Below are 24,369 nucleotides of genomic sequence, written 5' to 3'. Positions count from 1 at the left end.
CTGTTGAAGCTATTCTAATTGACTTGAGTATGGCTTCTGACTGAGTTAACCACAAATTATTATTAGATAAACTGTGTTGCTATGGAGTCAAACACTTGTAACTCTCACTAATTTAATCATACCTCAGGAATAGAAAACAAATTATAAAGCACAATGGCCAAAAGTCACAGACTCTTAAATATAAAATGAGGCGTTCCTCAGGGCTCAGTGCTTGGCCCTCTATTATTGATATTATTTGTAAATGACTTTCTGAGTAACTTACCCTGTAAATCTATCCTCTATGCTGATACAACACTAGCTAATTCTGGAAAGGTTATAAACAAATTGAAGGAGGAAATTGAAGAATGTCTCAAAAATATCTAATATTTGGTTTAAAGCTAATGAGTTAACTATGAACCATGTAAAGACTGTCAAGATAATCTTCAGTCTATCAAACAGTAACACTGTGTTATCTGTTAAACTACTAGGAATACATGTTGATTCGAAATTAACGTGGGACACACATACAGATTAAGTATGTCAAAAGTTATCATGAGTTATCTACCTACCAGCTGGACTACACACGTGTTACATAAGATTTATTATTTCATTCATAGTATGCCTTCTTTCACTGCTATCTACAATGTGGCATTCTTTTATGGGGTAGCTCCCCAGGAGCCAAAAAAATTTTCACTTGGCAGAAAAAGCAATTAGACGTCTTTATGGAACCACTGACAACAAGACCTCATGTAGATCTTAGTTTAAAGACTTGAAAATTCTCACAGTTCCATCTCTTTACATATATTGTTGCCTGTTAAACAGAAAAGAAAACTTAAACCACTACACTATAAAGAAATATGTTCATTAACACAATACTTGACAAACAAATATGATTGACATACCCACAACCAGGCTTAAGAAAAGGGAAGCAGTAGTTGGGAAGGGAGTGAGACAGGGTTGTAGCCTATCCCTGATGTTGTTCAGTCTGTATATTGAGCAAGCAGTAAGGGAAACAAAAGAAAAAAATTCAGACAAGGAATTAAAATCCATGGAGAAGAAATAAAAACTTTCAATTCTGTCAGAAACAGCAAAGGACTGGAAGAACAGCTGAACGGAATGGACAGTGTCTTGAAGGGAGGATATAAGATGAACATTAACAAAAGCAAACAAGCATAATGGAATGTAGTCGAATTAAGTCGGGCGATGCTGAGGGAATTAGATTAGGAAATGAGACACTTAAAGTAGTAAATGAGTTTTGCTATTTGGGGAAGAAAGTAACTGATGACGGTCGAAGTAGAGAGGATATAAAATGTAGACTGGCAATGGCAAGGAAAGCGTTTCTGAAGAAGAGAAATTTGTTAACATCGACTATAGATTTAAATGTCAGGAAGCCGTTCCTGAAAGTATTTGTATGGAGTGTAGCCATGTATGGAAGTGAAACATGGACGATAAATTGTTTGGACAAGCAGAGAATAGAAGCCTTTGAAATGTGGTGCTACAGAAGAATGCTGAATATTAATGGGTAGATCACGTAACTAATGTGGAAGTACTGAATAGAATTGGGGAGAAGAGGAATTTGTGATACAATTTGACTAGAAGAAGGGATTGGTTGGTAGGATATGTTCTCAGGCATCAAGGGATCACCAATTTAGTGTTGGAGGGCAGCACGGAGGGTAAAAATCGTAGAGGGAGACGAAGAGATGAACACACTAAGCAGATTCAGAAGGATGTAGGGTGCAGTTGTTACTTCAAGATGAAGAAGCTTGCACAGGATAGAGTAGCATGGAGAGCTGCATCCAACCAGTCTTTGGACTGAAGACCATAACAACAACATATTAGAAGAAAACTGTTCATCATATTACATATTGAGTTTTGATGAAACTACCAATGTTAAAGATTATAGAAGAATTATAAACAACCACTATGTTTTGGTCTTAGAATAAGTGTTACATAGCAGTGGGTTACCTCATAACTTTTTTCCTTTATTCGAGGGCAGATACTGTAACATTACACCAGAAATTATATGAAGCACGTTCTGAAACCAACATGTCTCTATATAAATGTCTTATGCTGTTATCAGAGGGACCTAACATCAATAAAAAGGTGTTTAAGCTCTTGGATAATGATGTCCAGGAAATCTGAGGGAGACAACTTCTAAACATCGGAATGTGCAACATTTATACAGTGCATAATGTCTTTGTAAAGGCTTGGGAATGTTGAGGTCAAGAAGCATCTTAATTACTAGTCAATATTTATTATTTTGGCAGTTGGCCTCTTCACTGGAAGGAACTTGGATTTATGAAGATTCCACATCACACTTCTTTCAGGTATACAACCAGAAGATGGCTTACTTGAGGACTTTAAGCCAACAGGATTTTGGAACAGTGGAATATATTCATTATTACTTTCTGAAAACAAATATGATGTGACTTACCAAACGAAAGTGCTGGCATGTTGATAGACACACAAACATACACACAAAATTCAAGCTTTCGCAACCAATGGTTGCTTCATCAGGAAAGAGGGAAGGAGAGGGAAAGACGAAAGGATGTGGGTTTTATGGGAGAGGGTAAGGAGTCGTTCCAATCCCGGGAGCGGAAAGACTTACCTTAGGGGGAAAAAAGGACAGGTATACACTTGCGCGCGCGCACACAAACTCACACACACACACACACACACACACACACACACACACACACACACACACACACACACCCATCCCCACATATACAGACACAAGCAGACATATGTAAAGGCCTTTACGTATGTCTGCTTGTGTCTGTGTATGTGCGGATGGATATGTGTGTGTGTGCGCGAGTGTATAGCTGTCCTTCAGAACTTCAATGATAATCTCATTTGCAGAGCTATCCACTAAATTTAGACAACATTCTTGAAGTCGAAGACCTTTGATTCTTAAGTTGCATTCAAAGTTAGTTTTGTGTTGAGTATTTCTGTATTCTTCACAATTAACTCTTTGCGTTGGATAATCTGCTTCCTCTTGAACAACTAGTTGTTACGGGCAAGTAACCAAAGAGCTTAGTGAGTAGAAGTACGTGGCAAGTTATGATTTGCAAATAATGCCCAAAAACATTACGTCACAGGATGCAAACATGCCAAGTGCATCAGTGAACATTTTTAGGGTTTTAGCCCCCAAAGAAAGAATTAAGAGGAAAGCAAAGTCTGCAGAAACATGATAAAGGTTTGATGCCCAGCAGATTGTTTGATGAGTGCAAGGTTCTTCTACATCTACATCTACATTGATACTCCGCAAGCCACCCAACGGTGTGTGGCGGAGGGCACTTTACGTGCCACTGTCATTACCTCCCTTTCCTGTTCCAGTCGCGTATGGTTCGCGGGAAGAACGACTGTCTGAAAGCCTCTGTGCGCGCTCTAATCTCTCTAATTTTACATTCGTGATCTCCTCGGGAAGTATAAGTAGGGGGAAGCAATATATTCGATACCTCATCCAGAAACGCACCCTCTCGAAACCTGGCGAGCAAGCTACACCGCGAAACAGAGCGCCTCTCTTGCAGAGTCTGCCACTTGAGTTTATTAAACATCTCCGTAACGCTATCACGGTTACCAAATAACCCAGTGACGAAACGCGCCGCTCTTCTTTGGATCTTCTCTATCTCCTCCGTCAACCCGACCTGGTACGGATCCCACACTGATGAGCAATACTCAAGTATAGGTCGAACGAGTGTTTTGTAAGCCACCTCCTTTGTTGATGGACTACATTTTCTAAGCACTCTCCCAATGAATCTCAACCTGGTACCCGCCTTACCAACAATTAATTTTATATGATCATTCCACTTCAAATCATTCCGTACGCATACTCCCAGATATTTTACAGAAGTAACTGCTACCAGTGTTTGTTCCGCTATCATATAATCATACAATAAAGGATCCTTCTTTCTATGTATTCGCAATACATTACATTTGTCTATGTTAAGGGTCAGTTGCCACTCCCTGCACCAAGTGCCTATCCGCTGCAGATCTTCCTGTATTTCGCTACAATTTTCTAATGCAGCAACTTCTCTGTATACTACAGCATCATCCGCGAAAAGCCGCATGGAACTTCCGACACTATCTACTAAGTCATTTATATATATTGTGAAAAGCAATGGTCCCATAACACTCCCCTGTGGCACGCCAGAGGTTACTTTAACGTCTGTAGACGTCTCTCCATTGATAACAACATGCTGTGTTCTGTTTGCTAAAAACTCTTCAATCCAGCCACACAGCTGGTCTGATATTCCGTAGGCTCTTACTTTGTTTATCAGGCGACAGTGCGGAACTGTATCGAACGCCTTCCGGAAGTCAAGAAAAATAGCATCTACCTGGGAGCCTGTATCTAATATTTTCTGGGTCTCATGAACAAATAAGGCGAGTTGGGTCTCACACGATCGCTGTTTCCGGAATCCATGTTGATTCCTACATAGTAGATTCTGGGTTTCCAGAAATGACATGATACGCGAGCAAAAAACATGTTCTAAAATTCTACAAGAGATCGACGTAAGAGATATTGGTCTATAGTTTTGCGCATCTGCTCGACGACCCTTCTTGAAGACTGGGACTATCTGTGCTCTTTTCCAATCATTTGGAACCCTTCGTTCCTCTAGAGACTTGCGGTACACGGCTGTTAGAAGGGGGGCAAGTTCTTTCGCGTACTCTGTGTAGAATCGAATTGGTATCCCGTCAGGTCCAGTGGACTTTCCTCTATTGAGTGATTCCAGTTGCTTTTCTATTCCTTGGACACTTATTTCGATGTCAGCCATTTTTTCGTTTGTGCGAGGATTTAGAGAAGGAACTGCAGTGCGGTCTTCCTCTGTGAAACAGCTTTGGAAAAAGGTGTTTAGTATTTCAGCTTTACGCGTGTCATCCTCTGTTTCAATGCCATCATCATCCCGTAGTGTCTGGATATGCTGTTTCGAGCCACTTACTGATTTAACGTAAGACCAGAACTTCCTAGGATTTTCTGTCAAGTCGGTACATAGAATTTTACTTTCGAATTCAATGAACGCTTCACGCATAGCCCTCCTTACGCTAACTTTGACATCGTTTAGCTTCTGTTTGTCTGAGAGGTTTTGGCTGCGTTTAAACTTGGAGTGGAGCTCTCTTTGCTTTCGCAGTAGTTTCCTAACTTTGTTGTTGTACCACGGTGGGTTTTTCCCGTCCCTCACAGTTTTACTCGGCACGTACCTGTCTAAAACGCATTTTACGATTGCCTTGAACTTTTGCCATAAACACTCAACATTGTCAGTGTCGAAACAGAAATTTTCGTTTTGATCTGTTAGGTAGTCTGAAATCTGCCTTCTATTACTCTTGCTAAACAGATAAACCTTCCTCCCTTTTTTTATATTCCTATTAACTTCCATATTCAGGGATGCTGCAACGGCCTTATGATCACTGATTCCCTGTTCTGTACATACAGAGTCGAAAAGTTCGGGTCTGTTTGTTATCAGTAGGTCCAATATGTTATCTCCACGAGTCGGTTCTCTGTTTAATTGCTCGAGGTAATTTTCGGATAGTGCACTCAGTATAATGTCACTCGATGCTCTGTCCCTACCACCCGTCCTAAACATCTGAGTGTCCCAGTCTATATCTGGTAAATTGAAATCTCCACCTAAGACTATAACATGCTGAGAAAATTTATGTGAAATGTATTCCAAATTTTCTCTCAGTTGTTCTGCCACTAATGCTGCTGAGTCGGGAGGTCGGTAAAAGGAGCCAATTATTAACCTAGTTCGGTTGTTTAGTGTAACCTCCACCCATAATAATTCACAGGAACTATCCACTTCTACTTCACTACAGGATAAACTACTACTAACAGCGATGAACACTCCACCACCGGTTGCATGCAATCTATCCTTTCTAAACACCGTCTGTACCTTTGTAAAAATTTCGGCAGAATTTATCTCTGGCTTAAGCCAGCTTTCTGTACCTATAACGATTTCAGCTTCGGTGCTTTCTATCAGCGCTTGAAGTTCCGGTACATTACCAACGCAGCTTCGACAGTTGACAATTACAATACCGATTGCTGCTTGGTCCCCGCATGTCCTGACTTTGCCCCGCACCCGTTGAGGCTGTTGCCCTTTCTGTACTTGCCCAAGGCCATCTAACCTAAAAAACCGCCCAGCCCACGCCACACAACCCCTGCTACCCGTGTAGCCGCTTGTTGCGTGTAGTGGACTCCTGACCTATCCAGCGGAACCCGAAACCCCACCACCCTATGGCGCAAGTCGAGGAATCTGCAGCCCACACGGTCGCAGAACCGTCTCAGCCTCTGATTCAGACCCTCCACTCGGCTCTGTACCAAAGGTCCGCAATCAGTCCTGTCGACGATGCTGCAGATGGTGAGCTCTGCTTTCATCCCGCTAGCGAGACTGGCAGTCTTCACCAAATCAGATAGCCGCCGGAAGCCAGAGAGGATTTCCTCCGATCCATAGCGACACACATCATTGGTGCCGACATGAGCGACCACCTGCAGATGGGTGCACCCTGTACCCTTCATGGCATCCGGAAGGACCCTTTCCACATCTGGAATGACTCCCCCCGGTATGCACACGGAGTGCACATTGGTTTTCTTCCCCTCTCTTGCTGCCATTTCCCTAAGGGGCCCCATTACGCGCCTGACGTTGGAGCTCCCAACTACCAGTAAGCCCACCCTCTGCGACTGCCCGGATCTTGCAGACTGAGGGGCAACCTCTGGAACAGGACAAGCAGCCATGTCAGGCCGAAGATCAGTATCAGCCTGAGACAGAGCCTGAAACCGGTTCGTCAGACAAACTGGAGAGGCTTTCCGTTCAGCCCTCCGGAATGTCTTTCGCCCCCTGCCACACCTTGAAACGACCTCCCACTCTACCACAGGTGAGGGATCAGCCTCAATGCGGGCAGTATCCCGGGCAACCACAGTCGTAGTCCGATCAGGGGATGCGTGGGACGAGCTGGCCGTCCCCGACAAACCCCCATCCCGACCCCCACAGTGATGCCCATTGGCAACAGCCTCAAGCTGTGTGACCGAAGCCAACACTGCCTGAAGCTGGGAGCGAAGGGATGCCAACTCAGCCTGCATCTGAACACAGCAGTTGCAGTCCCTATCCATGCTAAAAACTGTTTTGCTATGAACGTCTGAACTAATCTACAGAGAGCGCAAACAAATCGACAAAATTTAAACGGTTATTAAAATACAAGATTGCCTAGTAAATGCAGTAATGCTGCTACTTGCGCACTGCTGACACTGCTCGGCGGCGGAAGGAGACTAAGCGAAATTACACTATTCAGGTACTAAAACATGATGCTACACTCTCAAATACTATAATACGCCCGAAATTTATGAATTAAACAATGCAAGAACCAAAAACACGCAAAGAAATTAAGAATTAAACTATGTAACAAATGAGTGAGCTAGGAGTATACGACTTGCTGCTCAGCTGCTTATCCAACGGCGGCAGGGGGCACACTGACTGCGACCAACCGACACTGGCCGTTCAAAACAAAACAGTAGACAAACAACTACGCAAATTTACACTATTCAGGTACTAAAACGCGATGCTACAACTCTCAAATACTATAATGATATTCCAGCTTTACTTAACTAAAGTATTGACAGTTACTGGAAGGAGCACACCTCAAAAAGATACTAATCAACCGTAGAGTGAAAAGTATCCAAATGTTTCAAAGCTTAACCGGTTTCTGAGCCTTTTCAGGCTCATCTTCCTATGGTGCACAGGAGGTTACATGAATATTTTAAAGTGTAATGCCGCATTAGGCTTGTGACAGTATGGGCGGTTTTGTTATTACTGTCCATCTGTGAGATTCAATTGTGGTTGATAGTAATATATACTCACTTTTCATAGGATATGTACTTACCCATAGCATCCAGCATGTGCTGTGTTTGGAGTTTGTTTCAAAGATACAGACCCCTGTGCCCAGACTTGACATTGGTAGAGAGAGAGAGAGAGAGAGAGAGAGAGAGAGAGAGAGCGAGAGATAGAGAGAGAGAGAGAGAGAGACAGAGAGAGAGTTAGTTGTGGTTGTATGGATGAGTGTGTATTACAGTTCAGAATAAGGCCTTTTACTCAAAAGGTAAAATGTTTAGCAGTCTTTTTTGCTGTGCCTCTTTGCAGCTGTGTCTCCTCTATATAGTGAGTAGTAATCTGTCCTTTTTGTACTGTTGTTATTCCATTCTGAATTTTCCATCGTTAGAAAATTCATGAATTAGTAATTTTATTTTGATCTGTAGGTGTTATCCTGCACATGTAGGTGTTATGTTCAGAGACAGATATTGCTTATTAAATTTCACACTTTCTGCACATCTTGCCAGCCTTAGTTTCATCCACTGTTATACTAGGATGGTAGATTTTGCTTGGCTGGGCATATCCCAGTATTTTTTAAGAAGGTGGTGACCCACAGCTTGTAATTGTGCATGACTTGATGTAGACAAAGATAATGATCTGTTCCTTTTCACTCCTTTTCTCACTTCTAATTAATGACTTGTGTGTCTTTTGTTTCCAATAGAAAGTTGTTTTGCAACAAATTCTTGAAACTTTTTTTTGTTTCAGTCTTCACAATTTTTCAGTTAGTTTTTGCTGTTAAACTGCAATATTTTGCACAGTAGTTTGCAATAAATGCTCTCATCTGCAGCTAATTTTCAGTTAATTGTAGAATTTCAAATTATTAAATAATTCGCTCAACATTTTCCAAAGATCTCATCTTGAAAGAGAACATTCAGAGGTGTGAAATGAGGCAATGTTTCCTTTGAAAAAGTGAAGTAACTGTTATGTTTAAGGCTGTAAAAATATGAAGTCACTAGAATGAAAAAGCTTCCATTTTGTACACGGAAAGGCAACTACTCACCCTTAGCAAACTGTTAGTTGGATCATAAATGCAGGTACCATAACGTGGTATTAACAATGTAGGGAAAGACAGATTGCTACTTACCATAAAGGAAATGACTCTTACATAAAGCTTTCGGCCACAGCCTTCATCAGTAAAGAGAGAGATTTGCAATGCACACACACACACACACACACACACACACACACACACACACACACACACAGTGCCAATAGAATGCAACTCTCACCTGGGATGCAAGCTGCAATCTGGAGGGTGTGGGGAAGGGGAAGGGATAATAGTGTATGGGTGAGGAGAGAGACAAATGCTGTCTAGTGGAGTGTCCAGGGACTAGACTGCCAGCGAACGCAGTTTCGGGATGTTGTGGGGGCAGGGAGGTGGGGGGAAAAGCAGCTAAACAGGTGAGGAGCAGGGAAGGAGGAAAGATGGATGGATGTGTTGGCAGAGGGCTGCAAATAAACAGGGTGTGAGATGAGAATGAGGAGGAGATGATTGGACAGAGGATTGGAAACTGTTGAGTGGAGGATGTGGGGACAGTATGTTGCTGCAGGTTGAGTCCGGGATAATTACGGGGGCAGAAAAAGTATTGTAAGGATAACTCCCATCTGCATAGTTCAGAAAAGCTGGTGGTGGAGGGAAGGGTCCAGATGGCTTGGGTAGTGAAGCACCCATTGAAATCAAGTACGTTATTTTCAGCTGTGTGTTGTTCCACAGGGTGGTCTACTTTGCTCTTCGCCACAGTTTGGTAGTGGCCGTTCATTGTGGTGGATAGTTGGTTGGTAGTCATAGCAATATAAAAAGCTGTACAGTAACTGCAGTAGAGCTGGTAAATGACATGGATGTTTTCACATGTGGCCCCGCCCCTGATGGGGTAAGATAAACTTGTGACAGGACTGGAGTAGGAACTGCTGGGTGGATGAATCGCGCAGGTTTTGCCCCTGGGTCTTCCACAGGGATACGATCCTTGTGGCAAGGGGTTGGGATTGGGAGTGGCATAGGGATGGACTAGGATGTTGCAGAGGTTGGGTAGGTGACAGAACACCACTTCAGGAGGGGTGGGAAGGATCTTGGATAGGATGTCCCTCATTTCACGAGATGACGATAGGTGATCAAAGCCCTGTCAAAGGATGTGGTTCAGTTGTTCCAGTCGGGTGGTCCTGGATGATGAAGAGACACTCTTTTGTGGTTGGTTCTTGCGGGTGGTTGGAGAATTGCAGGTGTGATGGGAAATTACACGGGAGATTTGATTGCGGACTGGGTCTGGGGGATAGTGTCTGTCTGTGAAGAGCTTGGTGAGAGCCTCAGCATACTAGGCAAGGGTGTTCTAGTCACTGCAGATATGCCATCCCTAGATGGCCAGGCTGTATGGGAGCGATTTTTTGGTATGAAAGGGATGGCAGCTGTCAAAATGCAGGTACTGTTGGTGGTTGGTGGGTTTAATGTGCGGATGAAGCCATCAGAGAGAAGCAGCTCAACATCTAGGAAGGTGGAATGCTGGGTTGAGGAAGGCCACATGAAGTGAAGTGGATGGGAGAGATGATGTTGAGACTGTGAAGGAACAAAGATAGGGTGTCTTGGCCCTGAATCCAGATCGTGAAGATATCATCAATGAACATCAACCAGACTAAGAGTTTGGTGTTCTGGGAGGCTATGAAGGGCTCCCCTAGATGGTCCATAAAAAGGTTGGCATAAGAGGATGCCATGCAAGTGCTCATGGCTGTGCCATATATTTACTTGTGTACCTTCCTTTCAAGCAAGAAGTAGTTGTGGGTTAGGATAAAGTTAATAAGGTGTATGAGGAATGAAGTGGTGGGTTTTGAGTCTGTAGGACGTTGGGAAAGGTAGTGTTCAGTAGCGGTAAGACTATGGGCGTGAGGTTGGTATACAGGGAGCTGGTGTCAGCAGTGACACATAGGAATCCAGGAGGTACAGGAGTGGGGATGGTGGAGACCCCAGTGAAGGAAGTGGTCGATGTCTTTGATGTGGGGGGGGGGGGGGGGAGGGGGGGGGGGCTAGATTACGGGATACTGGTTGGAGTTGTTGGTCAATGAGGGCTGAAATTATTTCAGTCCCCAGCCAATAACCAGCCACGGTGGGGCATCCAGGATTAGTGGATTTTGGGGAGCATGCAGAAGATGGGCGTGTGGTGTGTCATTGGGGGTGAGGAGGGAAATGGACTCAGGGGAGATGTTCTGGGAAGGACCTAAGGGTTTAAGCAGGGATTGGAGTTTGTGTTGGACTTCTGGGAAAGGATCACTCTGAGGGAGTCTATAGGTGGAGGAGTAAGATAATTAGCAGAGGCCTTCTGCCAGGTAGTCATTGTGATTCATAACACCAGTGGTGGAACCTTTGTCTGCAGGTAGGTTGATTAGGTCAGAATTTGCTTTGAGGTTGTGTATGGTTGTTCTTCCTTCTACTGAAAGGTTGGTGTTCTGAGGAAGCGTCTGGGGGAAGCGTGATTAGGCTAGGTTGGAAGTAAGGAATTCCTGGAATTTTAACAGCAGGTGGTAAGGTGGGGGGCATTGGGGTTGGTTGTTGGTACAGACTGGGAGAGGCAGGGTTCAGTTTTGGAATTAGGGTAGTTTCGGTTGGAGGGATTAGTGGCGAAGTAGTGCTTAACCAGCTCCCCAGCTCGCCCCTCTTCTTCCGACAGAAAGTAAACATAGACGGTGTGGTTGTGTGTGTGAATGTGTGTACTTTCTACAGAATAAGAGCCAGAGAGTAAAAGCTGATTAATAGTGTGTTCTGTTACATGTTTCTACGCACTATATCTGCAGCTCGTGATCTAGTGTTGCTGCCTCTGGATCCAGATTCGATTCCCGGCCGGGTTGAGGACTTTTCTCTGCCCGGGGACTGGGTGTTTGTGTTGTCATCATTTCATCACCACCACCACCATTAATGACAGTGGCTAGATTGGTTTGTGTCAAAATTGGACTGTGTCAAAACTGAGACTTTTATGGGTGCTGATGAGTGCCCTACAAACCAACCAACCAACCATCATCATCGTCATCATCATCATCATCATCATCTATGCACAACACATCAGTGTGCTAAACCTGAGTGCTTGCCTTTCCTTTATTTTACATATTGGCCCATCCAGGAGTTTCATAAAATTGCTATTTCTTAAGTTCTATTAAACAGCTGTTGTTTATCTTGTATTGATAATATAATATGTACATAACCACACTGATATTTTTCGAAAACAATAGACATCTCTACTCCATAAAAATATAGGGATGTATACAATGATCATTACAACTTCCTGTTGCAGCTATCAGGAATCTGAATTCTCTAATCCAAATCAATAGTGGTAGGAGGTGTGTCAAAGTATCTGTCAGTACACACTAAGTATATGTTCTCAGGAAAACAGAGCTTGATTGTTCTTCATAAGACATTGGAAACTTACCATATTTGTTAACACCTATTTTCTCTGCTGAAGTTTTCTCTAAAATGACTATGTAAGCCAGTTATTTGATAGTGACATAAGGATCAAACCTAAATTATTTCTGCTCACAATAAAGCTGATTGTGTGAGCTCCATGATTGTTAGGGACATCAACAATTTAAAATGGAAACTGTTGCTTTATATGCACCCATAAAACATAAAAACACACGCAAAAACTCCAAATAATTAAATGTGACTCAATAGCTGATGTATTTACCTATCTTTGGTAGTTGACTACCAGTGTTGGTAGACATTGATTCTCATCACTTATCCGTTTGATTGGCTTGCATTGATGGTGTGTATGCGTGTTGTGTACGATGCTGGGAAAAAAATGATGTAATGAATTTCTTTCAAAATCACCTTAAAAGAAATAGATGAACATTGATTCCATCATTCAATTATAAAAAATTTATTTATAAAGTCATTTACATCTACTGACAAAAAAGTGTTTGCAAAACACATTGAAATAGCACAGATCACTGGCAATAGAGCGCCAGGATATTAAATGTGTCTTATCCTGGGTATGAAGGAACATGTCGGTAACACACTTATGGTATTAATTCACAGGCATATTTCAAAACGATTCTGAGTGAATTTCCACTTATAGCACCAAATTTTCAGTACTGAGTTTCAGTTTGACGTAATTTGAAATTTTTATCGCAAATATCCCTTAAAATCTGTTTAGCTGCAGTATATTGTCGATGCGGTAAAAACTTTTTTCTCCCTCTACCTCCGCTTGCACTTAGTTTGTTTGTTTCCATCTGCTCTTGAATTTGCTGCTGTTCTTCTTTTCTTTTCTCTTCATTTTCCTGCCGCAAAAATGTACATTTTCAGTATAAAGTAATGTTAGTCAGATACAAATTTAAACGAGTAAGCAGTGTTTTACTTCCTACTTAAAACTGTAAATTGCATCTATTGTACAATAGTAACTGCGACAATAAACTGACTGATATCTGAGAATATCAGAGCAGAAAGACATTGTTATGCAGTTGGCTTTTGGAATGGTACTTTCAATATTCGATGCTGACTTCCTAACACCTTAAATGATCAATAATTGCACTATGGCTTCTGAAGCGTATTGTTTCTTGCCAGCAGTTTTCTAGCTTCTGATGACTACAAGTATCACTATTTTACAGACTGCAAATGTAAGGGAAATGGCAAATGATAATATTAATCTCAGAAACTCACCTGTCGAACTCTCTCAATTACTGTAAAAAACTCGGCAAACAATTGAAAACATTCTTCTGGCTTGAATTTCTTAGGATCTTCACAGAAATGTTTGGCTAAAGCACGAGTACAAGCCTTGACTTTATTCATTGCGTGCTGAAGTTCATTACTGCATTTCAAAGCAGCCTTAAAGAAATCTGTGGAAAGGAGAGCAAAACGGATTTTAAGAATAGCAAGCACAAATTCTAAAGTGAGAATAATTTATAACTGCATTTTATATCATGATAGAAAAGAATGAGACGAAGAAGTATTTATTTATGCAACAGTTTATTTAAATTAATAGTGTCTTTAGTTTGTGTGTGTTCAGTACCTTTGCACTTGAACTGTGACCTGATTCCACTTGTATCTTCCTTTAGCTGTGATTTAACTTGTTTGACATCAGTGGTAACTTTCATCACTTCTTCTTGGAGCAACTCAACTGATATCCTGAAACATTTTAAATCATTTTTAGTTCAGACATTCTGTTTCGATTCAAATAGCTCTTAGCACTATGGGACTTAACTTGTGAGGTCATCAGTCCCCTAGAACTTAGAATTACTTAAACGTAAGGACATAACACACACCCATGCCCGAGGCAGGATTCAAACCTGCGACCGTAGTGGTTGCGCGGTTCCAGACTGTAGCGCCTATAACTGCTCGGCCACCTCGGCCGGCTTCTGTTTAGAACTAATGTATTTTGTTATTTGTTTTATAAAAATAACCCCTTTTGTTAATGTGTCATTATGTAATTGTGAGCACTCTTGATGCAAATTCTGTACAAGACATGGATATGCGAGATATTAAATATTGTCTACCATTGGTTCCCCTGTTGCACTTTACAATCACTGTATAGTCATTGTGCAATCGTAACATTTGTTGTGGAGATAAGAATGTTTGAAGTGCTTGTCTTCATGTTGTGGAGATCAACTCATTGAAGAATTGTGTCCACTTAAGGAGAGAAACAATGTAAATGAAGAACAGTGTCGTGAGTTTAGCAACAACAAAAACATCAGCGAATACAGGATGTGACACAAGGGGAGAGGGGGGGGGATGTTTAATCCCTTGATGCATTATGAATCAGTATGAAATTGTACACTTCTTGACAGAATTCCTAAATTCTGCTCAGTGTACCCACACAAAAAAACCTCTAAACAACATCATAGAAGCATAAATATTAACCAGAAAAAAAGGCAAGTCGGTATTCATAACATGAATTCCAATCACTTCATTTAACTTATAATTCATCTCCAAAAGATTCAAAATTCCAGTAACATAAGCATATAGCCCCCCCCCCCCCCATGAACCATGGACCTTGCCGTTGGTGGGGAGGCTTGCGTGCCTCAGCGATACAGATGGCCATACCATAGGTGCAACCACAACGGAGGGGTATCCGTTGAGAGGCCAGACAAACGTGTGGCTCCTGAAGAGGGGCAGCAGCCTTTTCAGTAATTGCAGGGGCAACAGTCTGGATGATTGACTGATTAGGCCTTGTAACACTAACCAAAACAGCCTTGCTGTGCTGGTACTGCGAACGGCTGAAAGCAAGGGGAAACTACGGCCGTAATTTTTGCCGAGGGCATACAGCTTTGCTGTATGATTAAATGATGATGGCGTCCTCTTGGGTCAAATATTCCGGAGGTAAAATAGTCCCCAATCTGGATCTCCGGGCGGAGATTACTCTAGAGGATGTTGATATCAGGAGAAAGAAAACTGGCATTCTACAGATCGGAGCATGGAATGTAAGATCCCTTTATCGGGCAGGTTGGTTAGAAAATTTCAAAAGGGAAATGGATAGGTTAAAGTTAGATATAGTGGGAATTAGTGAAGTTCGGTGGCAGGAGGAACAAGACTTCTGGTCAGGTCACTACGGGGTTATAAACACAAAATCAAATATGGGTAATGCAGGAATAGGTTTAATAATGAATAGCAAAATAGGAATGTGGGTAAGCTACTACAAACAGCATAGTGAACGCATTATTGTGACCAAGATAGATATGAAGCCCACGCCTACCACAGTAGTACAAGTTTATATGCCAACTAGTTTCGCAGATGATGAAGAAATTGATGAAATGTATCATGAGAAAAAAGAAATTATTCAGGTAGTGAAGGGAGACGAAAATTTAATAGTCATGGGTGACTGGAATTCGAGTGTAGGAAAAGGGAGAGAAGGAAACATAGTAGGTGAATATGGATTCGGGCTAAGAAGTGAAAGAGGAAGCCGCCTGGTAGAATTTTGCACAGAGCACAATATAATCATAGCTAACACTTGGTTTAAGAATCATGAAAGGAGGTTGTATACATGGAAGAACCCTGGAGATACTAAAAGGTATCAGATAGATTATATAATGGTAAGACAGAGATTCAGGAACCAGGTTTTAAATTGTAAGACATTTCCAGGGACTGATGTAGACTCTGACCACAATCTATTGGTTATGAACTGCAGATTAAAACTGAAGAAACTGCAAGAAGGTGAGAATTTAAGGAGATGGGACCTGGATAAACTGAAAGAACCAGAGGTTGTACAGAGTTTCAGGGAGAGCATAAGGGAACAATTGACAAGAATGGGGGAAAGAAATACAGTAGAAGAAGAATGGGTAGCTTTGAGGGATGAAGTAGCGAAGGCAGCAGAGGATCAAGTAGGTAAAAAGACGAGGGCTAGTAGAAATCCTTGGGTAACAGAAGAAATATTGAATTTAATTGATGAAAGGAGAAAATATAAAAATGCAGTAAATGAAGCAGGCAAAAATGAATACAAGCGTCTCAAAAATGAGATCGACAGGAAGTGCAAAATGGCTAAGCAGGGATGGCTAGAGGACAAATGTAAGGATGTAGAGGCTTATCTCACTAGGGGTAAGATATATACTGCCTACAGGAAAATTAAAGAGACCTTTGGAGATAAGAGAACGACTTGTATGAATATCAAGAGCTCAGATGGAAACCCAGTTCTAAGCAAAGAAGGGAAAGCAGAAAGGTGGAAGGAGTATATAGAGGGTCTATACAAGGGCGATGTACTTGAGGACAATATTATGGAAATGGAAGAGGATGTAGATGAAGATGAAATGGGAGATATGATACTGCGTGAAGAGTTTGACAGAGCACTGAAAGACCTGAGTCGAAACAAGGCCACCGGAGTAGACAACATTCCATTGGAACTACTGACGGCCGTGGGAGAGCCAGTCCTGACAAAACTGTACCATCTGATGAGCAAGATGTATGAAACAGGCGAAATTCCCTCAGACTTCAAGAAGAATATAATAATTCCAATCCCAAAGAAAGCAGGTGTTGACAGATATGAAAATTACAGAACTATCAGTTTAATAAGTCACAGCTGCAAAATACTAACACGAATTCTTTACAGACGAATGGAAAAACTATTAGAAGCCAACCTCAGGGAAGATCAGTTTGGATTCTGTAGAAACACTGGAACACGTGAGGCAAATACTGACCTTACGACTTATCTTAGAAGAAAGATTAAGGAAAGGCAAACCTACGTTTCTAGCATTTGTAGACTTAGAGAAAGCTTTTGACAATGTTGACTGGAATACTCTCTTTCAAATTCTAAAGGTGGCAGGGGTAAAATACAGGGAGCGAAAGGCTATTTATAATTTGTACAGAAACCAGATGGCAGTTATAAGAGTCGAGGGACATGAAAGGGAAGCAGTGGTTGGGAAGGGAGTAAGACAGGGTTGTAGCCTCTCCCCGATGTTGTTCAATCTGTATATTGAGCAAGCAGTAAAGGAAACAAAAGAAAAATTCAGAGTAGGAATTAAAATCCATGGAGAAGAAATAAAAACTTTGAGGTTCGCAGATGACATTGTAATTCTGTCAGAGACAGCAAAGGACTTGGAAGAGCAGCTGAATGGAATGGGCAGTGTCTTGAAAGGAGGATATAAGATGAACATCAACAAAAGCAAAACAAGGATAATGGAATGTAGTCTAATTAAGTCGGGTGATGCTGAGGGAATTAGATTAGGAAATGAGACACTTAAAGTGATAAAGGAGTTTTGCTATTTGGGGAGCAAAATAATTGCTGATGGGCGAAGTAGAGAGGATATAAAATGTAGACTGGCAATGGCAAGGAAAGCATTTCTGAAGAAGAGAAATTTGTTAACATCGAGTATAGATTTAAGTGTCAGGAAGTCGTTTCAGAAAGTATTTGAATGGAGTGTAGCCATGTATGGAGGTGAAACATGGACGATAAATAGTTCAGACAAGAAGAGAATAGAAGCTTTTGAAATGTGGTGCTACAGAAGAATGCTGAATATTAGATGGGTAGATCACATAACTAATGAGGAGGTACTGAATAGAATTGGGGAGAAGAGAAGTTTGTGGCACAACTTGACCAGAAGAAGGGATCGGTTGGTAGGACATGTTCTGAGGCATCAAGGGATCACCAATTTAGTATTGGAGGGCAGCGTGGAGGGTAAAAATCGTAGAGGGAGACCAAGAGATGAATACATTAAGCAGATTCAGAAGGATGTAGGCTGCAGTAGGTACTGGGAGATGAAGAAGCTTGCACAGGATAGAGTAGCATGGAGAGCTGCATCAAACCAGTCTCAGGACTGAAGACCACAACAACAACAAGATATAGTAGCCCTCATCTACCTTTCCTATTCTTAAAATGTTTTCAGACGTAGAGGATTGTTTATCGCTGTTGTAAATATTTACAAATTGTTCCACTGCATATTGTATGACATGTTTTTGTTATGCGCATTAAAATGTTCCTGGTGTCTTGTGACTATATACTGTGTTCTCTTGCTGTTGTATCTGTAAGTCTTTATTTCTTATACTCTGACCTGTCAACATAATTGCAGTAAATGTTTGTTTTTTACCCGTGCTAGGGAAAAAGGTTTTTTTCTGCTGGGTTACTTTGTTTTTGTCATAGCTTGTTTCTGTATGTAAGATTCAGTGTAAGAAGTTTGCTCATCTTAACCTTGTTAGTGAAGAATGTTAAAGAAGACAGATAATAGTTCTGAGTGAAAGAAGGGGAAGAACTAACAGCACGAAAGGAAAATGAAGTATGTGTCAGTTAACTCGGGCGCCTGGTAATCGTCAATTAGCTACCAATACAAAGAACTTTATTACCCCATGGGGTTTAGTAGTCATTATATTTTTTCATTTCGGTGACTTAGATTTCATCTATTAATTGTTGTGGCGATATTTCAGTGGTAGAATGAGGAATTTCATTCATAATTCTCTCAAATTCTTCCACGTAATTTACTCACTCGTGATGTTTTCTAGAGCAGTATGGCTTAAACAGCCTATTTGGTTCTCTCATAACTCTTTCACTAATTATTTTGTTATGGATGCTACTTAGGTATGTATATAGGTTTTATTTTAAGGTCCCACAACGTATTTTTCCGGTACTCTGATATAAATTGAGATCCATTATCACTGATGAATCCTTCTGGCTTACGTACATTCATTATGTAGTTATTCTTAATCTTATTTGAGACTGATTTTAGAACATATATTGTGTTCGAACATAATGAATTACCTCGAAGAAAATTGTCTATTGACACACAGTCAACTTGGGTTTAGAAAACATCGTTCTCGTGAAACACAACTAGATCTTTATTCTCATGAAGTGCTGAGTGCTATTGGCAAGGGATTTCAGATTGATTCCGTACTTCAGAATTTCTGGAGGCTTTTGACACTGTACCACACAAACGACTCGTAGTGAAATTATCGTCTTAGTTATGTGACTGGATCTGTGATTTCCTGTCAGAGAGGTCACAGCTCGTAGTAATTGAAGGAAAGTCATCGAGTAAAACAGAAGTGATATCTGGCGTTCCCCAAGGTAGTGTTATAGACCCTTTGCTGTTCCTTATCTACACTCCTGGAAATTGAAATAAGAACACCGTGAATTCATTGTCCCAGGAAGGGGAAACTTTATTGACACATTCCTGGGGTCAGATACATCACATGATCACACTGACAGAACCACAGGCACATAGACACAGGCAACAGAGCATGCACAATGTCGGCACTAGTACAGTGTATATCCACCTTTCGCAGCAATGCAGGCTGCTATTCTCCCATGGAGACGATCGTAGAGATGCTGGATGTAGTCCTGTGGAACGGCTTGCCATGCCATTTCCACCTGGCGCCTCAGTTGGACCTGCGTTCGTGCTGGACGTGCATACCGCGTGAGACGACGCTTCATCCAGTCCCAAACATGCTCAATGGGGGACAGATCCGGAGATCTTGCTGGCCAGGGTAGTTGACTTACACCTTCTAGAGCACGTTGGGTGGCACGGGATACATGCGGACGTGCATTGTCCTGTTGGAACAGCAAGTTCCCTTGCCGGTCTAGGAATGGTAGAACGATGGGTTCGATGACGGTTTGGATGTACCGTGCACTACTCAGTGTCCCCTCGACGATCACCAGTGGTGTACGGCCAGTGTAGGAGATAGTTCCCCACACCATGATGCCAGGTGTTGGCCCTGTGTGCCTCGGTCGTATGCAGTCCTGATTGTGGCGCTCACCTGCACGGCGCCAAACACGCATACGACCATCATTGGCACCAAGGCAGAAGCGACTCTCATCGCTGAAGACGACACGTCTCCATTCGTCCCTCCATTCACGCCTGTCGCGACACCACTGGAGGCGGGCTGCACGATGTTGGGGCGTGAGCGGAAGACGGCCTAACGGTGTGCGGGACCGTAGCCCAGCTTCATGGAGACGGTTGCGAATGGTCCTCGCCGATACCCCAGGAGCAACAGTGTCCCTAATTTGCTGGGAAGTGGCGGTGCGGTCCCCTACGGCACTGCGTAGGATCCTACGGTCTTGGTGTGCATCCGTGCGTCGCTGCGGTCCGGTCCCAGGTCGACAGGCACGTGCACCTTCCGCCGACCACTGGCGACAACATCGATGTACTGTGGAGACCTCACGCCCCACGTGTTGAGCAATTTGGCGGTACGTCCACCCGGCCTCCCGCATGCCCACTATACGCCCTCGCTCAAAGTCCGTCAACTGCACATACGGTTCACGTCCACGCTGTCGCGGCATGCTACCAGTGTTAAAGACTGCGATGGAGCTCCGTATGCCACGGCAAGCTGGCTGACACTGACGGCGGCGGTGCACAAATGCTGCGCAGCTAGCGCCATTCGACGGCCAACACCGCGGTTCCTGGTGTGTCCGCTGTGCCGTGCGTGTGATCATTGCTTGTACAGCCCTCTCGCAGTGTCCGGAGCAAGTATGGTGGGTCTGACACACCGGTGTCAATGTGTTCTTTTTTCCATTTCCAGGAGTGTATATAAACGATTTGGGAGACAACCTGAGCAGCCGTCTTCGGTTGTTTGCAGATGACGCTGTCGTTTATCGACTAATAAAGTCATCAGAAGATCAAAACAAATTGCAGAAGGATTTAGAAGAAATATCAGAATGATGCGAAAAGTGGCAGTTGACCTTAAATAACGAAAAGTGTGAGGTCATCCACATGAGTGCTAAAAAGAGCTCGTTAAACTTCGGTTACACGACAAATCAGTCGAATCTAAAAGCCAAAAAGTCATCTAAATACCTAGATATTACAATTACGAACAACTTAAATTGGAAGGAACACACAGAAAATGTTGTGTGGAAGGCTAACCAAAGACTGCCTTTTATTGGCAAGACACTTAGAAAATGTAACAGACTTACTAAGGAGACTGCCTACACTGCTCTTGTCCGTCCTCTTTTAGAACACTGCTGCGTGGTGTGAGATCATTACCAGATAGGACTGACGGAGTACATCGAAAAAGTTCAAAGAAAGACAGCACGTTTTGTATTATCGCGAAATATGGGAGAGAGTGTCACAGTAATGATACAGGAATTGGGCTGGACATCATTAAAGGAAAAGCGTTTTTTGTTGCGACGGAATCTTCTCACGACATTCCAATCACCAGCTTTCTCCTCCGAATGCGAAAATATTTTGTTGACACCGACTTACATAGGGAGGAACGATCACCAAGATAAAACAAGGGAAATCAGAGCTCGTACGGAACGATATAGGTGTTCTTTCCGCACGCTACACGAGATTGGAATAACAGAGAATTGTGAAGGTGGTTCAATGAACCCTCTGCCAGGCACTTAAATGTGATTTGCAGAGTATCCATGTAGATGTAGATGTAGACTTACCTTTAGCCTTTCTTAGTGCATATAATTTTCATGTTTCGAGACCATGTGTAACACAATGAACAGGTATTTGTACCCCCTTTGTGAGGTGGGCCTCCGAGATTTTACAGTATTTTTGTTGGGACCATGCTATACATTTTCACTTTACTGCTGGAGTGTAAAGTTTTTCTTTTCGGACATACATCACATGATTTTAGAATTTTGTGTCCCTCTTTTCTGTATTATTAAAATAGCAACTTTCCTTAATATTTTCCGCAAATTTCTTGGCACCCAAATGAGCATATGTGAAATGTATGAACCACAGTAGCCTCTCAATTTCAAGTTCTGGCCAACAGACCTTCCATGCTGTTTGTCAGGGTCTTTTCTGCGATACAACGCGTCTTTATGTATAACATAGTGCTTCCTCACCTTGTCATTCGCCTTTCTACTCCAATCAGCTTTTATCATTTTAATAGTGTCATCCTTATTGTTCCCCTCTCATATTTTTTAATATGCTCTTCATTTTTGCTTCGTGTTTCACTTTTGTTAGGTGTAACATGGAGTCTTCTTTCTGCCCTGAATCATTAAAATCAGCTTTATCCATACCCACAGGCAATCTGGATAATGCATCAGCCACTGTATTGCTTTCCCCTGGCAAGCATTCTATGCTGAAATCTTACTCCTGAAGCGCTAAACCGCATCTCGTTAGTCTGTTATGATGTAGCCTATAATCCATCAGGAATGATTGAGTCTTGTGGTCCGTAAGCACTTTTACTTTCCTCTCCATAACATAGTATCTGAATTTCTTAAACCCCCACACTACTGCTAAAGTTTCGTTTTTTGTTGCTGAATATCTTCTCTCCATTTGTTTAGTAGAACTGGCAAAATGAATGGGTTTTATTTCCACTGTATCTCCGTTTTCTATGACTTAACAAAGATGAGCTCCCAACCTGTATTCTAAACGGTCAGTAAAAATGCAAAAAGGTAAATTTAAATCTGGATGTGACAAAACAGTACTATTGCATTGTATTGTGTATTTGAACCGGGGACCTAGAAACGATGGAGAGGCTTCGTCCCACTGTAGCCCTCTGGCTCACAACCCCACAACACGTCTCAGCAGTCCACCCGCCCCACCGTCGCCGCGCACTGAACCCAGGGTTATTGTTATTGTGCAGTCTGGTCCCCAGTGGAAGTTGCACAAAAAGTCGGAATCAATTATTAGTGCTGTCAAGCAATCATCACAAACGACCTACAGTTCGATAAAGTGTGTTCCAGATGGGTCCCTAAACGTTTGACCGAAAATCTGAAGTTGAGACGTTTGGAGGTCTGTCAGAGGCTTACAGCAAGGTTTGCGGAAGACGGTGATGCATTTTTGAGTCGGATCGTCACCTGCGACGAAACCTGGGTTCACCACTACACTCCAGAATCCAAACAAACCAGCAAGGAGTGGCAGAAGCAAGGGGAGGCAGCACCAGTGAAAGCCAAGACTCGACTGTCAGCTGGCAAGGTTCTTTCAACGTTTTTTTTTTCGATCAGTAAGGCACTTTGCTAATTTATTTTTTGCATAAGCGACGCACAGTCAATACTGCTTACCACTGCGAACTGTTGAACAAGGCGAGAGTTGCATACCGCCGCCAAGCACGAGACCAAACGATTCGACAGATCGTCCTCCTCCACGGCAATGTGCGAACCCATACTGCAGCTCTAACTGTCTCCAAGCTGCAGGAAATGCACTGGACTACACTTGATCATCTTCCGCACAGCCCGGACTTATCGACCTGCGATTTCCATTTATTCGGACCGCATAAAGAAGTTCTAGGAGGGCGACGATTTAAAGATGACGTCAGTGTGAAAAAGTTCGTGCGCAACTGGCTGGAGACACGACTCAGTTCTTTTTATGATTAGGGCTTCAAAAAGCTGCCCATACGCTGGGACAAATGCATTTCCAAAGCCGGAGACTGTGTGGAAAAATAAATTATAATTTCCTTGAGTTATTCAATAAATGAATTTAAAGAAAAAAATAAAATCCCTTTTATATTTGATCGGTCCCCGTATTTTTGACTTACAGGCTTCTAATTTTATACCCTATTACTTTGTTTCATAATGTATTTTCCTGCAACATCCCTCAGTTTTAGCTTCAAGATGTATGATCTTTTGTTCCAAAGCGTTGAGTTTACCGTTAATTTGAGATATTTCTGCCTTAACGTCTCTTAATTCCTCCTTATTTTCTTTCAATCCTGTGTCTATTGTTTTACTTAATTCCTCCTACTTTCTTTTAATCCCGTTTCTATTTTCTTGAGTGCTTTACTTAATTGTTCTTGCAAAATTAATTTTAGTATAGATCTTATATCCTGACAATCAACCTGAGATGGTAAAATATCAGCTGTTGCCCTGTACCAAGACTTAGTATACGTAAGTCAGCTACAGTCTCATTAGTAATGTCAACATCAGAGTCCATTTTGCTGCGGTATGCGGAGACACTTCAAGCAGCACAGTAGAACACAGTAGTAGAGTCCATTTCTCTGGCATCGTCATTCCAGTGAATGATTTCGTTTTGACTAGGTACTACAAATCCTGGGTTTATATTACCATTGTTTGCCACTAAATCAACGTCTCCACTGCTGTCATTATTAATGAACGCTACATTTTCAGTGAGATCATTCATGGCTACTTCAGAATTCTCAATATGATTTTTGGGTTTTGAATCAGCTGTTTCGGATTCATCACCTATGTTTGAATTTACATTTTCACTTTGGTTATTTGTGACTACACGTATCACTACACGT

This window comes from Schistocerca americana, chromosome 1, assembly GCF_021461395.2.
Source record: "Schistocerca americana isolate TAMUIC-IGC-003095 chromosome 1, iqSchAmer2.1, whole genome shotgun sequence".
Classification (NCBI taxonomy): domain Eukaryota; kingdom Metazoa; phylum Arthropoda; class Insecta; order Orthoptera; family Acrididae; genus Schistocerca; species Schistocerca americana.
The sequence above is the reverse complement of the archived record's forward strand: the minus strand, read 5'-3'. Positions refer to the sequence as shown.